Here is a 15,668-nt window from a genome sequence, read left to right on the forward strand (position 1 = left end):
AATAAACAAAATTTAAAAAAAAAAAAAAAAAAAAAAAATCCCAGTGGGAGGTCGCTTCCCTGGGAAACGACCCCCTATTAGCATAAAAAAAATTCCTCTTCAGGAGGTCGCTTCCCCAGGGAACGACTTTCTGTTGGAATGAAAAAGTAGGGCATTCAGAGAATATTGTTTCAGAGTAGGGTATTTGGAGAATAAAAAATAAAAAAAAGGATATAAGCATCTTTTTTCCTTCTTTCGATGGTTTGTGATTTAATTTGAGATAAAATTATATAGAATTAGTGTAATATTAAACTAGATAGCTTTATAGTAGGTGCTGTTTACTTTTTGTGTCTTATATGAGAATTATTCTAGTTACAATTGGTTGTACTACCTGAATTAGGACTCAAAGACATACCTTTTATTATTCAATTTAACAATATATGTGTATTAATTGAGTTAGAATTCAAAGACATACTTTCTACTATTTTTATCTGTTATTAAAGTGATATTATTTCACTAAAATAAAATTATATTATTAATCTTTTAGATAATACTACATTTTTCCTTAATTATAAACATCATTTCAGAAAATAAGTTGTCACATATTAGAAACACCTTTTTAAGTTATACTAGATGCATTTATTATTATTTTTAAAATATACCCCTTATTAATACTATTGATTTATTTAGAAAAATAAAAAGTAAAATTAAATACATTCATGTATAAAGGGTATTTTTGTAACATCTACACATTAAATTCACTACCTATTTTTTTATTTATTTTTAATATATGTGAAAGGCAATGGAAGCTTATAATTAAGGACAAAGATATATTATGTTCTTGAAATTTTGTAAAAAAAACATATAAGAAAGTTTTGCCATATTTTGAAATGTTAGATAAATTTTACTCGACAAACAAAATTTAAACGAATTCTGAATTCGACAAAAATTGAAATGTAGCTTGTAATAATATTCTTTGTTAGAATTAAACTAAGTTTATAAACTAAGTTTATGAATCAATGACAAAATCAGGTGTATGCTCTCTCATGCAAAATTATTGAAAGGTTTTTGGGGTAAAACGATTAAAATTATAGTAGATTTGATCAACATTTATCCTTCTATTCCACTTGAAGGTCATGTTCCAAGCATAGTATTGTCAGAGATAGATGTATCCTTATGGTTATTTAAGAGTGTTTTTCTGCAGAGTTTTTGTTTACATTCCAAGAGATGAGAGGTCTAAACTTTATAGCAAATCCAAACAATGTGTCTTCAAGTTATAGAGATGAAGAGTTTGGTTATAAACAATGGGATGAGGTTGATAAGAAAATTATCAAAAGTTGGGATGTGATATTTCTTGAAGATTTGACTACTTAATACTTTGATAAAGTTGAGAAACAAAAACCAAATTATAGAAGTTTTTTTGATGTTGTGCTTAAGCCTCCACTAAAATTTTCGTGAGACTCAATTAAAAAAGTCTTCTAAAGAACATCAATCATTCCAGTGATATCGTCTACATGAGTATGTGATAATCACTTATGGTGGAAAGTCATAGAAATACCAAAAAGCCATTGCAAATGTTGATAAGGACAAGTGGTTGAAGGTCATGCAAAAGAAAATGAGTTCCTTGCATAAGAGTTATTCATTTGAGTTGGTGAAGTTGGCTAAAGGTAAAAAAAAAAACACTCAAGATTAAATGGCTATACAATATAAAGGCAAAAGAAAATAGTTCCCAACTAAGATATAAAGCAAGGTTAGTTGTGAATGAATTTAATCAGATGATGATATTGATTTTGAATGTCCTCAATTTGATGATGGTTAGGTAAATGCTAGTTTAAACCTTGAAGTTGAACAATTTGATGTGAAGACATCATTCCCTTAAACTTAGGACTTTAAAATCAATGATAAAGACTATTTTGTGTGAAAATTTAAGAAAAGTTTATACGGGTTCAAACAAGCACCACAATAATGGTACAAGAAATGTAATTCATTTATGGAGAAACATGAGTATGATAAAACTACTCTGACCATTATGTGTTTGTCAAAAAATTCTTCAGTGGTGATTTTATTATTCTCTTGATATATGTAGATGATATATTGATTGTTGGTCATGGCAATAAGAAGATTCAAGGTCTAATGAAAAGATTTGAGCAAATGTTTTACAATGAAAGACTTGAGTCTTGCGAAACAAATTATTTACATGAGAATCCCTAATGATAGGAAGAATGGTAAATTATGGTTGTCTCAATATAATTACATTTAGAAGGTGTAGAGAGGTTTAACATGAACAATTTTAAACCCGCTAGTACTCCATTTACTAGTCAATTCGAATTGAGTTCAGAACAACGTCCTACAAGGTGAGAAAGACAAAACATATATGAAGAAGGTTCCTTATACATTCAAAGTTGGTAGTATGATGTACATTATTGTGTGCACAAAGCCAATATTGCTTATGATGTTGGAGTTGTTTGTCGATTTCTCTCTATACTTGATAAAAATAATTGGAGAGCAGTGTTGTGGATTCTCGGATACCTTAAAGGCACTTCAAAAGCGTGCATGTTTATGCTACGTGAGTGGTCAACTTATGTTAGAAAGCTACACAAATACTAATATTAAAAGTGATATTGATTCCATAAAGTCTACTTCTGATCATATAAGGACATTTGTAGGGGGAGTTGTGTTTTGGCCGTCAAAGTTAAAATAGTGTGTTTCTTTATCCACTATCGAGACTGAATACATTGCAGCAAGTAAAACTTATAAAGATCTTATGTGGATGAAGAAATTCCTACAAGATTTAGGTCTCAAGCAAAATAATTTTGTAACTAAAGAGACCAAAGTGTTTAATATTTGTAACTTTAAAAACTAAAATAGAACCAAAACCATTTAATGGACCAAAATATCTAATGTTTATAACAAAATGGAACGAAAAATACTTCAATATCCAAATTGAAGTCTAAAAATAACTTAAATTATCAAAAGTACAATTTAGAAAAGAAAAAAAGAGAAACATTGTAATAGTATCTTAACAGAAGAAAAAAGACACAATCATGTGCCTGTATATGTGAAGAAAAAGAAGCGCAATACAACAACAAACAATAGCATGCGAGATACATAGAACACAATATATAGAAGAAGAAATAAGTGCGTATGATGGTTGGTTACGCAACCAACTTGCTCTGTTTGATTTGCAATTTCAGCAAAGAATAAATATTTCACATTATTGTGATCATTATCTTTGATTTTTTTTCCTACACATGTCAATTGTCGAAAACTGAGAAATAAATATTATGTGTTTAATAATATTATTTATTTTGTATGGAGGTTTGTATTTAGGATAATATAGTATTGTGTTAATTATCAAAATTTATAACTGTCTGTGTTATATTTTTAATAGTGGTAAAATTGAAGTATCATATATTTTAATTGTATACAACCTAACTATTTCTTAAGTGACTGTCAATGTCAGCCCTAGAAGTAGGCCACCTCTTAGAACTTCAAAAAATTTCTCTTTTACATATAGTGTAATGTTAACAAAAAAACTTTAGCATTTTTTGATTCTTTTTCGTGGAAACTTTAAGAGAAATAAAATAAATAAAAAATATACTAATTGATATACTTAATTATATAAAAAAGACATGATTCTTTTATAAATATATATATATATATATATATATATTATTTATATAATATTGTTAACAATTTATACAATTACTACTTAAGTTAGAAAAAAAATTTCAAAATTAAATTTAATAAAATCTTATTTAAGTTCAACAATTTCTCAACAAAATCAAATGAATTGACAATAATATCGATTATAAAAGAAATGTTAAACAAATTTGATTACAATAATTTATTAAATCATTTACTAAAAAGCCCAAAAAATAAAATTTAAATAAAAATATATAAAGTTAATTGAAATATTACTATTATATTAAAAACAAAACTCATTTTTAAATCCACTATAGACATCAGTATGTGTTGGGTTGGCACTGGTACGTGTAACTTTATTTGTAACACTTAAGTTTTGAGTGGTTTTTTAGTAATTGAATATAATCTCAAATTCTTTTAAATATTAGGATCTAATTTCAGTGAAATGATGATAAATGTTTTGGGTATAATCATCATAATATTTTATGTAAAAGTTATTTTGTTTATTGATAATTTTATTTGTGATAGGAGATTATATATTATGAGTTAAACTTAGAAACTTCTTAATTTATATGTTAAAAATATGGTTAGTTATGATACTCGGAACTTGATCAAATCTTCTTTAAAAATTATACTTTATACATTTTAAAGAGTAATAAATTTATGCTAATCCTATGAATAAATGTGAAATTTAATTTAATCATAAAAAAAAATCCACAAATAATCTATCAAATTATAAAATCATGACACTTAATTAGTTCATTCATCTGAAATTTTTTGGGTTTATATTTTTATTACGGACTATTATTTTTCTCATGTTATACTTAATTAGTTTCGCTCCCGTTTAATGATTTTCTGGATCCTTCTCTCGGCTACATCAAATCTATCTATCCTCTTTATTATAGGTTTAGATAATCAAAATGTGGTGTACCTTTATGATTCCAGAGATTGCCTCTAAAAGGACAAAGATGAAAGATCAATTATCCTCATTGTTGACAAGAATTTTTAGCGTTAAGTTATAATTAATATACAATTTTTTAGTGCAACATAATTACATGCATTAACGTAATAGAAAAATTGATAGGCGTACGGGAGGGTCTGTCTGGATACTAGTATTTTATTATGTAAATATATCATGATTTGTATCTATGATTATTATTAAAATTCTATCACATAAAAGTTATATTTTAAAATAAACTTATATTAACTATGATGTAGTTTATTAAGAATGTCATTATTATTTAATAAAGAGAAAGTAGTTACAAATTTACTTTTATTTATATATATATATATGCGCGTGCATATTGTTTTTGGGTTTATATTTCAGATCAAAAGAAGTAAATATGTTGACAATTTAAAATGAAATCAAATATTTTAGAACGAAACTTAATTTGTTTGACAATGGTTGTTCTTTGTATTTACTTTTCCTTAGGATGCAAAATAAATAGACACACCCTTGAATATATTTTGAGAATTAAAAATATATTTTACCTCCTTTTTATTTATTGAAATGTTTTCACTAGAAGAATAAAATCTATAAGCAGATGCAAACAAGATCGGCCCCCCTTGTTTGAAAATTTGGGCATAGCTATTCATACCATACTTTTCATATATAGAGACAGGAATTGCATCGCATTGTTAGATGGAAGAACGTGATATAAATATCGTGAGGACTACGACATCGACAATGATTTATATATCCCCACATTCAGTACTTCATATTCTCTTCTTCTTTTCTTGTACCAATTTGCATGTATTGATTATTAATGTTATTTAAGATCAGACTCAGCCCTAATCATCGCGGTCATTGGACTTTAGTCCAATCTACTAACGATCGGATTTGAGGCACATTTTATGTCGGATTTGATCATAGTGTTGAATTTGTGTCAAGTCAATTAGAACCATTTGATAACGGAATAATCGTCTCTACGTCATCAATCCTTGACGGCCTCCTATAATTAAATAGGTCTTCACACCTGAAATCAGTTACGCTTTATTCAATCTACCTCTTCTTCCTCCCAACTCTTCCCCACTTTTACTGACTTGAGTGTTAGAGTGCTTGCAGGTACTCCTTCGGGAATTAAACAACAATCATCCACCATTTGTCATCGCCATCTTAAGATACCAATCGTCTCCAGTGGTCCTGCATGGATCAAATGTACTCTCTCAAAGGTCTATTGGGTTCGACCTCCTGCAGATATGCTTAAATGTAATATTGATGTAATGTTTGTTAATGATTGCGTAGGAATCAATATGTGTCTTTGTAATGAGTATGTACATTTTAAAAAAACCATGAATTGCATCTACGAGATTTTAAATTTGAACTTGAGATATAATGTTTAACTTAACAATATCGACATTTTTCTAATTGAACTAAAACTTAAGGACGATCACTACACATTTAATTTAAATTATAAAAATATTAATCATTATCTTAATTATTTACAATAATAATAAAAAACTTGATTAGAAATTATAAACGGCATGTGATGGCACAAAATTAACGGTAAAAAATTCAAACTTTTTTTTAAGTTTCAAATTCAGAGTTTAGATGAGAGAAATGAGACCGTTTTAGAGAGAAAAGAAGGAAGTAAAATAGAGAAAAGTATTTTACTTATTTTGGAGAGTAATTTTATAGTGAGTAATTAAAAATATTTGATTTATACTAGTACAGTACAGATTGCCACTATTAGCCATCCCTACAACCCACCTTCAACCATTTTAATTCTAGTCAACCATTTTCCTTTCACATTCATCACAGTATTAAATATGTTGTCAAAGAAATTTTTCTCAATATGCATAACATCGAGATTATGTCTCAAAAGATTATCTTTCCAATACGGTAGATCCCAAAAAATACATCTTTTTGTCCAATTGTGCCATTGTCCGTAACCTTGTGGTTTACAAGCCACACCATTAACAACATGTACCTTTGGCATATCTTTTACTTTATTCCAAACTTGTTCTGATGTCAACTTAAGCGGGGGTCATAGACTTTCTGCATAGCCCTTCATAAATGCAGCTTTGTTCCTTCTAAATGCATGATCAGCAGGTAAAAACCTACGATGCGAGTCAAACCACGATGCTTTCCCGCCAAATTTTAAAGTAAATGCTTTTGTATCTTCCATACAAATAGGACAAGCTAATTTACCATGGGTGCCCCATCCTGACAACATCCCATAAGCGAGGAAATCATTAATGGTCCACATCAATGCAGCTCTCATCATAAAATTTTCTCTCCGAGCAATATCATATGTCAAGACACCATTCCACAACCTCTTCAAATCGTCAATCAAAGGTTGTAAAAAAATATCAATACCAGTTGTAGGATTAGAAGGACTTGTTAGCACAGCAGCTAAGAACATACAAGGTTTAGACATACACATATCAGGAGGAAGATTGTAAGGAGTAACAATAACCGACCAACAAGAATAAGGAGTAGACGATGCTTGTATGTACGGCGTAAATCCATCTGAGGATAATCCAAGTCTTACATTGCGTGGATCTGATGCAAAATCAGGATGCATTTGATCAAAGTGTTTCCATGCCTGACCATCAGACGGATGTCGCAACTCGCTTGAATTTCTTCTATTCTCATAATGCCACGTCATATTTCCTGCAGTTTGTATTGATGCAAACAATCTCTGCAATCTTGATACAATAGGTAGGTAAAACATTGCTTTCCTTGGAATTGATTTTCCCCTACTTACCCTAGAGTTATTCCTTTGGTGAAAACTTGCATTGAACTAAGTTAGCATCATTCATACCAAATTCATTGTCATAATACAACATGCAACCTTTAACACAACAATCAATCCTCTTGACACCTAATCCTAACTTTGACACTAACCGTTTCGCATCATAATAACTTTGCGGCAAACCATCTCTAACAGGTGTTGCGTCTAGCATCATTTTAGTCATCAAATCCAAAGCTAAATCAGGAACATGAAATTGAGACTTTAGACCTAATAGTCTAATACACATTGATAACTTTGAGTTTGAAGAACCTTCAAACAACGGTTTATTTGTCTCTTTCAAAAGACCATAAAATCTCTGAGCTTCTTCATTGGGAAGTCCATCGGTATCGTCATATTGATCTTCATTGAATGACAAATTAACCCCAACAGCATCCGAGATCATATCATTCATCGCCTCAAAGTGTTGATAGTTATAATAATCTATACCTAACATGGTAGTACTACTTGAAGGACCTGTGTTATAATTCTCCATAGATGTACTAGTATTAGGCGCCGCTGGAGACTCTTCTCCATGATTAGTCCAAATCCAGTAGTTAGGCATAAATCCATCTGCATACAAATGCACTCTTATTTCATCTTCACTTTTAAACCGTCTACATCGACATAAACAACATGGACATCTCATTCCCCCTTCATCTTGGACAATTTGTTGCACTCTCGCAAAATTCAGAAAGTCTTCAACCTTGTTAGCAAAACGTTGTTTAAGACCCTTTCTTCCAGGAAAATTCCTATCGTACATCCAACTACGGTATAAATCCATATATATATATATATATATATATATATATATCTGTGTGTGTGTGTGTGTGTGTGTGTATATATATATGTATATGTTTATTCTAAAAATTAAATAAATATATAAATTATGTGCATATATATTTATATATATATCGATGTTTTATATATTAATTGCTTTATTTTTCAAAAGCATTATATATAAATTTTGACATATTTATATGTCAATTAGGGGAGCATGCATCTGCACACAATATAATATATTATTACCAATACAATAAATATATATAAACCGAAATAAAATTATATATATATATCAATACAATATAATATATTATTATCAATACAATACAATAATATATAATATATTATTATCAATATAATATATATATCAATACAATAAATTATATATATCAATACAATAAATATATATAAACCTATATAAAATTTTAAATGATGTTTTTTTAAAAATCAAGACTAATAATCAAGACTTATTTATAACAAAAAATAATAATATCATCAATTTTAATAATGTTTTTTTAAATAATAATTATATTAAAACTAATATATTTTAACCGTGGTTTGAAACTTTAATTTATCATATATTAATATGTAAACAACATCATTTCTATTTTTTTAAAAATAAATTTATAAAACTAATCTAAATATAAATATTACTAATCTATATTTTAAAAATAATATATATATTTACTAATCTAAATTTAAAATATATAAAATACTAACTTGATGCCGAGTAGCGTCTGACTTCAAGCTTTCACTCACGTACGATATGCTTGCAAGTCTTCGAAATAATTAACAAGCACTGTAAAAATAAAAATCAATAACATTAATTAGTTATATCAAATTAAAAAATAAAATTATAAAACTACATATATAATATAATTTATACTTACCAAATTTAAATGAAGCTTAAGAGTAATTTTGTGTAGAGAGAAGGAGGAGAGAATGGTTAGAATGAGGTTGTAGAGAGAAGTTGGATGTGAAAAAATGAAGGAGGAGGGGAGAAAAATATATATAGGGTCACGTTGAGCATTTGTGGCGGCCAAAGCAGCCACAATGCCAACGGATACATCACGTTTGTGGCGGTCTGGGCGGCCAGAAAAGCCAACGGCTATAATGCCATTTGTGGCGGCCTTTGCCGCTAGAAAATCCAACAGTACAATCCATTTGTGACGGCCTAAGCGGCCACAAACGCCAGCTGTATTGGGCCTCCTTTGTGGCGGCCTTTGCAGCCACAAATGCCACGTGCGCATTCCTTTGTGGCGGCCTTTGCAGCCACAAATGCTACTGGTCCCGTCTGCCTTGGTGACGAATTTGGCCCTCACAAAATTGATTTTTTGTGGCTGTAAAAGCCCTCACAAAATCCTTAAATATTTAACTGGATTTTGTGGCTGCCTAAGCCCTCACAAAATCACAATGTTGTGATTTTGTGAGGGCTTAGGCAGCCACAAAATCAAGTTAAATATTTAAAAATTTGTGAGGGCTTTTTCAGCCACAAATAAAGACCAATTTCAATTTTGACATTTGTGAGGGCTTTTTCGGTCACTAATTTGTGAGGTTTTTATTCGGCCACAAAATATTTATAAAGTTGGCTACAAAATGGTGTTTTTCTTGTAGTGCATTTTTTATCACTACGTTCACTATCGATTTTCTATCACCACTCTAATTGTTGTTTTCCGCGACCTCTAAAAACTAATATTATTAAAATAAATAAATTATAAATTTATAAATTAGTGATGGAAAAAGAAAATTTCCTCTCAGAAGAATTTAGTGATCGATATTGACAGTAATTATTCTAAATTTCTCTCACTAGTTTTATTTTTTTTAATAAAAACATGTATTTTATTATTTTTATGCATCAATGTTTTGTGTCAATAATTAGACTAAAAAATAAAAACAAAATTAATTCTTAATTGAAACTCAATCGAAATTTAAAATTAAAATTAGTTTTAATTTTTGAAAATTTCAAAAGATAAAATAAAAAACTATGTCGAACGGAAGTATCACTCAATTATGTAAATTCCAGATAAATTTATGGAATCTTTTTAAAACAATTAAAAAGTGTGTTAAAAAAAATCCTAATATAATTATTCTTTTTTTACTTATATCTTGAGTATTGACTATTCAAATAAACAAACAAATGATACAATGCTTTATTGTCAGCGTTTTCTTTTAATTTTTCTTGTGGTAAAAAAGGAAACGACTTTAACTTAAAATATGGTCTTCCAAGCAAGGAAGCAAGAGACTAAGAATATAAATGTAAAAAGAAATAAATGTTCAATTATATGATGAAAAGCAAAAGGCTGCATTCATTCATTCATGCACATTGATATATAAACAGTGAACCTTACTTTATTGTGCTGACCAAGTAGCCAACAATGATAAGGATGGCAAGAAATTATATCTACAACAAATAACTTGATGATTTAAACTAAACGAAGTATGATGTAAACTAAAGGATTAATGATAATGATAGGACACGAAGTCACAATAATTAGGCCCGGCCTAGATGTTTTATAGAATTGGAAACTTGATGTTAACCTTGTATGGAAGTGTCGAAGAAAGAAAAATAGATATCGATGTGGTGTGAATATATATGTAATATAGTAGGGTGTTCATGTTCAATCAAATCAAATGCAAACCACAATAACCAAACCAAAAATTGAATCGGCTTTTGATTCATAATTATAGTGAAAACCCCATCCAATTCAATTCAAATAAAAAATATACCAATATATATAGTATGTTAAATGTATATTTTCATATTTCTAAAAAATCTATCAAATATTTACATCGTTTCTATATTTTTTTTACGAAAAATAGAAGCTAATATAAAAAGTTAGGCTATGAGGGTTAATTATTGCCACATTAATAAATATTTCAAGTCAAAAGATATATTTTTTCCCCTAAAGGCTATTAAAGATAGTTAAAAAATACTTATGGTTAGATGCAATTTATTAGGTTAGTTATATTAATAACACTATATAAAAGCATATCATACTCTAATTATGTACTAATTCTTCAAATAATTATTTCAAAAGTCCACAAGTCTTCTCATTTGGATTATTCACGTCTTCAAGTGCGACTGAGTGGAGGAGTCTGCCAATCTTTTGCTCTTAGATATCAAGTTTGGGGAGAGCTACTCCATCTAAACTTCTCACTGTCTTGTCCAAACTTTTGGAATACGTTTGGTAGGTTATTGGTTGGTCATACATTACTTTAGGATACAATAACTTTTGGTGTGTTGTTTTGATTCATGTATGTGGTGATTTTCCTATCTTAATAAACATCCAATTAAACTGATGAATGTGGCATGCCTATTACCTTTTTATGAACGCATTTTCTGTGTATGCTGACGCATCTTCGCATCCTGAATTTTCGTATTACATGTATGTACCTACACACACACACATGACATTGTGCATCTTCCATCATGTATGCGTTAGATCGGTAGGGATGTCACTCGCGCATCCACATGATTGCACATCAATCTTGTCACCCTTAATTGTACGTGTACTTCTTTAATTTATCTCATTCGCCCAACCTAAGATCGTTAGGAATCTCACCCAATCTTGTCACATTTAACTGCACGCGCACTTCTAAAATTTATCTCATTCGCCTAGCCTTACATTGATGAGTGAATTTGCATGGAACTTCTTATATCTAGAGTGAAGTCGGGTGTACCTAGGACATTGATTGGTCACTTTTTTTTTTTGGGTGCAAAGAAGTATTTCTATAATATTCTCGCGCACTGTTATTTCATATTTTTGATCGAGTCGTCATACTAGCATTTTTCTGTGCAGCGATGATGTGAATTATTTTGCTATTTTGTTTTTCTTTTTTCTCCCCATTTTTTCTTGATTCGCGCGCCCCAGCTTGGGTTTTCAACATTTTCATCATTACCTCCCTTATAAAATATTTTCTCCACCTTCCACTTTTTACTATCACCCTCTTTATTTTCATTTTCACTTATACTTTGTTTTTATGCGTTGCTCACCTCTTGCAACGGCAACGCGCTCACGCTATGTTGCTTCCCCTCCGTCATATATAAATAACAGGTAAATTTTCCCATCCAACTCTCATTGCTCTGTTATCATATGTTGATTCACCAAATCTAGACATGTTGAACCCTTGGATCTTTCCTCAAACACTGTAAATTGCTCATCCTTGAGGTCAAGCTCTGATGTCAATTGAAGGTGCAAACACGAAAAACGGGGTTGAATTGTGTTTGATAAATTTGATAAGTTTTTGCTAATTTGATGAAGGCTGGATGGTTTTTATGAATTACTTAGATAAGAAGCAATCGAATTCAAAAACAACAAACAATGATAACATAACTAATTTGACACATAGATTTATCTTGATTCACCACTAACTTGGCTACATCCAGTCTCCTCATTCAGAAGGCTTTAACCCACTAATTCAAATACCTTGAATTACAAAGCACATGACCCTCCAAGCAAGTCTTCCCAAATAGCCTGAAAACCTCATACTTTTGAGGAACTAATCACGTTGACCCTACAAGCCAAGTCTTTTCCTTAAAACCCAAATTGAAGAAAGAATTGAACCACTATAGGGTTGGATACAAAATATTGGAACTTTAAGTGTTTGTTTCTAACAAAGATGATAATAATAATTCTAAGAAAAAACACATAGAAAACATTTCTTATTCGAACAAGTGTTTCTTTCTTTGAACTCTAAGATGAATTTGGAATTTTGAGCTTGAGTTGTTATACTCTTTTTTAATTTTCGATCATCTTCTTCTTCTTCTTCTTCAATCTTGAGTATCTATTTATAGTTAAAATTAGGGCTTCAATTTTGTCGTTGTTTAATTCTGAATTATATCTTCATTCCTAGATTGGTCGACAATGATCTTATTCAAAAATAATTCTAACCAATATGCTTTTTGATAATATGTTTTTTAGCCAATTCTTTATTTATGAGTCCAATATGAGCAGGTCTTCTATATTGATTATGTTTGTATTATGTTCAGATTGAATTTGTAAATTCTTCATGTTGATACTGTTCATATTTTATTATAGAAAAGTCTTGATCAAATCTTCTTCAAATCTTGACCATATATTCTTTTCAACTTGGTCAAAGATTTTCTTCAATTTTTAAATCTGAATCAAATCTTATTTTAGATTTTCTTCAAATATAATTATGAATCAAATCTTATTTTAGATTTTCTTCAATTATAAATTTGAATCAAATCTTATCATAGATTTTCTTCAATTATAAATTTGAATAAAATCTTATTTTATATTTTCTTCAATTATAAATCTGAATCAAATATTATTTTAGATTTTCTTCAATTTACATGAATCTTTTTTCATACTCTGTGAAGTCAAATATATTGTTCTCATAAAATACTTTTGTTATCATCAAAACTCTAAGTATAAAACCAACTTGGTTCCCACAATCCTTATCGGACGTCAAGGAAGTACTCTCATTGGGAGCTTCTCTATAACGTAATCATGAAGGCATGACTGTTTCAGTGATCCTTATCGAACATAAAGGAAACACTATCAATGAGATCTTTCCTATAACATAATCATGAAGGTATTACTTTTTCAGTCGTCCTTTTCAGACGTCAAGGAAATTCACTCAATAAGAGTTTCCTTATAACGTAATCATGAAGATAAGACTTTTTCGGACATCTTTATCGAACATCATGGCCAAACGCTTTTCTCTTTCCTTTGCGGCCATCTTTTCCTTTTCCTATTTTTTCTTATGTTGTCTATATACATTCAAAATTCTTTATAGTTATAAATGTTGTATTGTACAAGAGGTTATTATGACAAAAGCTCAGGACCTGGAGGAGAAGTGATAACATGCCATATTTTTCTGGCTGACCATCATTAGGCTCAACCTGGTCTTTCCACTCGACCATTCATTAAATTAACTTTTCCCTTATGTATGTTTAATTAGGTTCAGTTAGAGATTTTAATTTGAATTTTCCGACCACTCTTTCATTCGATGGACTACTTTCTTGCTTGATCAACCGACTTTCATTGGACAAGCCCAATTTTAACGTAGTATTATTGAACTTGGCAAAATAATTGCTCACTGAATCAATGGTTCTTGGTCGAACAACAAATAGATCTGAAATGACAATATCTATTATAAGAAAGGGCGTTTTAATTGTAATTGCTTTTTTTATTTTAATAATTCCTGCTTAATTTAAAATTAGTTAACTCAAGATCAATCAGGGTTTTTAAAACTCCACAAAAGCATAACGTTCTTGGTTAGTGAAATCACAAAATCAATTCCCCTACATGATCTATGGTTAGTTAATCATAAGTAAATAGAGATAAGGGAAATAAAATCACACAGAAATATATTTTGTTCACCCAAGGTGGGTTAAGTCTAGTCCTCACCATTTATGAGCTTTTTCATTAAAGTGTTCAAACAAGATCGTTCTTATTTTTCACACAAACTTTCCAGATCAATCTTGATCTAATATAGTATGTCACCTTTCAATCTTAGAAAGGGTTTTTACAAATCACCTTTTAACCATAAAAGAATTTTTTACAATTCACTCAAACTATTTTCAACATAGTAGGCTTGAGTTGCAAATAAGATGATTAAAAGAGATTGATGGATCTGAATATACTCAACCATTGTTTGAATTTGGATTCTTAGCAAAATACTGAGCAAAATAGATCCTGAAATCTAGTGAAATGAAACTAGAGTCTTTTCTTTGATTAAAGAGCTTTTGGATTTTCAAGTATGACTATATAAGTGAAAGATTGCTTGCCCTTGAAACTCTTGCCTTATCCTTGACCTTGAGATTCCTTTTCTAGGCTTCAGGAAGGCTGATGACAGCTCATTTAACCGTTGGAAATCCAGTTGTCCAATTGTAGCTTTAGTTGAAAAGTATTGTTTGAAAAGAAAGAATGTTCTTGCTTTAAAAACCATAACAATCTTAATTTTTGTTTTGGGAAGTGCTGAACTTGAGAACATTTGACAACTGTGAGATGTCATGTTTTTCTTTGTTTTGTGTGCAGACTGCTTAGCGGTGCAATTTTAGTGTCCTATCAAGTATGTCATGGTTGTACTTGTTGTTTTATCAATTTGAAGAATGATCTTGCTTGTTTGATCATGATGCATAGTTTTTGCCTTTAAAACTTTTTGGAATGGATCTTTCTGATACGAGCTTGTACAAACATTTGGTAATTTTGTAATGAAAGATGGTTTATTAGCAAATTAGAATCGATCTTGTCTTATTTCCCTTTTTACGAACATGAACGTTCTTGGTTTGATAAAATTGAAGGTTGTGAAGAATGATATTCATTTTTCCAGAATTTTGTTTTTATTAACCAGATTGTTTTCGATTATCAGAATGATCTTGCTTCTTCCAACATGATCTTGTGTTGATATGCTTAATACCTATCCTTAATTAATACATTCAAAAACACGTTAAACGATAAAACACATTTTAGAATCATAATTAGAAGTTTAATAAACTTTGTTTGATTATCATCAAAAATTTAATTTGGGATTTTGTCTCAACAATCTCCCCTTTTT

The sequence above is a fragment of the Cicer arietinum genome, chromosome 7 (genome assembly GCF_000331145.2).
Source record: "Cicer arietinum cultivar CDC Frontier isolate Library 1 chromosome 7, Cicar.CDCFrontier_v2.0, whole genome shotgun sequence".
NCBI lineage: Eukaryota > Viridiplantae > Streptophyta > Magnoliopsida > Fabales > Fabaceae > Cicer > Cicer arietinum.